The sequence below is a fragment of the Puma concolor genome, chromosome C1 (genome assembly GCF_028749965.1).
Source record: "Puma concolor isolate L17-30 chromosome C1, mPumCon1.1.hap2, whole genome shotgun sequence".
NCBI lineage: Eukaryota > Metazoa > Chordata > Mammalia > Carnivora > Felidae > Puma > Puma concolor.
Window position 1 is genome coordinate 144,764,413 of NC_141674.1, and position 2,004 is coordinate 144,766,416.

The 2,004-nt window shown below is 39.0% G+C and overlaps 1 pseudogene; it reads right to left on the reverse strand.

The window, feature by feature from the left end:
• Positions 1–428: 428 nt before the first annotated feature.
• Positions 429–926, reverse strand: LOC147578477 (guanine nucleotide-binding protein G(I)/G(S)/G(O) subunit gamma-10 pseudogene; annotated as a pseudogene).
• Positions 927–2,004: the final 1,078 nt, after the last annotated feature.

The following is a 2,004-nucleotide window of genomic DNA, read 5'->3' on the forward strand; positions in this document are numbered from 1 at the left end:
GTTTGCTAAGAAACAGCTCTCGTGTTTCATGCCACAAATACAACAATCTTCTCTTAGAAAAATCAAGACATCGTTTGGTTAATAAAGCCTATTATTCCCCCAGTTTCACGTTTGTCCTCGTATAGAAACTGTAAATTCATGAGAAAAAGAAAATAACAAATTGTGTTATGGTATAAAAATCTTAGGAACAACAAATTACAAATATTCAGTTTAAAAAAAAAAAAAAACAAAAAACCTTTTCCTTCCCAGTATGTAAATATCCAGTTAATAAAATAAACATAATATTCCAGGTATAGAAACACTAGTAATTTGCTTATGAAAGGGTGTACTTGGTGGTAACATTTGTTTGTCTTAAGTATAAAAGCACTGTACCAAAAGAATCAGGCCATTGTTATTTAAAGTTTACTCCTTCACCCGGTTTCCTTATCTCTGTAGAAACTCATCAATTTCTATAGAATTTTGGCTATAGGACCAGGCCACAGGAAAGGTCTGAAATATCTAAAAGCTATCTGGTTGTAGAAAAGTGTTTTCTTGAGACTTGGAGGCAGTTATTTATCACTTTGCACTTAAAAGAATTCCTCCATGAACTTCTTTCCTACAGCCTTTAGAAAAAAGCCCAGGATCTGGGCTCTGGGAAGAGGTTGCTTCCAACGGGAACACCTACCAGGTGGGCATCCTTGCAGGCATTCTGCAGGTGGTACTGTTGAAGCTCCCTCAGCCTTGATCCTCTCCTTGGCCTCCAGCCTGAGCTGCTCCTTCAGGTGCTGCAGGGCATTCACACTGGCCCTGGAACACACAGCATTAGTGCTGGGCTCTGAGGACAGGCAATTTCCCATCACTTTGAAGACAATGAACAAAATCTTTAACCTGACTTAAAAGTCCTACCTCAACCAGCTCTAGTGTACCTCCCACTGCTTCCCATGCCATGTGACCCCTTTCTCTTGCTTCAAAGAGAGGCAAAACAAGTTAAATTTCCCCTGCTACAGGGCCTTTGCGCACACTGTTCCTTCTTCCTAATAAACTCTCTCCCACCCACTTGCATGGTTATATCCTACTCTTTCTTTTGACCTCAGTTTCATTTTTATACTTTGGGAAAGCCTTTCCTAGCCCCCTTAACCTGATTTTCCTGCTGCCGATGATCCCATGCTTCATATCTTGGTTACAGAAAGTAATTTTCTACCTACTCAGATGATATAATCTCCTGGTAAACACTAAGCTTCATTTCATGGAGCCCTTAAAATTTTTTTTAATGTCTATTTATTTTTCAGAGAGTGAGAGACAGAGCACAAGCAGGGGAGGTGCAGAGAGAGAGAGGGAGACACAGAATCTGAAGCAGGCTCCAGGCCCTGAGCTGTCAGCACAGAGCCCCACACAGGGACTCAAACTCACGGACTGTGAGATCATGACCTGAGCTGAAGTCAGTTGCTCAACCAACTGAGTCACCCAGGTGCCCCTCATGGAGCCATTCTTGTACGCTATTGTATTCCCAACACCCATTTCAGTTCTTGGAAAAAGTAGTTGCTTGTTAAATGTTTGTTGAATCAAATGGATAATTCAATGAATGTTTTTTTCTTTATGCTATTCTCGTATAAAATACTAAAATGTATTCCTTTATTACACTACTAAAAAGATCCATGAAGTTTGCCCCAACTATATTAGTAAGCATTATCATCCTTCTTTGAATATCACACAAATTGTAAGTTCCATACTATTGGCATTTCCTTGTTCTTTCTATTTGTAAAGGAGATATGCCCCTTAAAATCAAGGGTCCTACTGTACATATCTGTTGATTTACCTACTTTACTGCCTTCCTCCATCTTATGCTACATCTTGTGCCACAAATAAAATACTGCTAGTTTAGATTTGGTATTAAATAAATATTATGTCAGGGTTATTTATTTATTTATTTAAAAAAAATTTTTTTTTCAACGTTTTTTATTTATTGTTGGGACAGAGAGAAACAGAGCATGAACGGGGGAGGTGCAGAGAGAGAGGGAGACACAG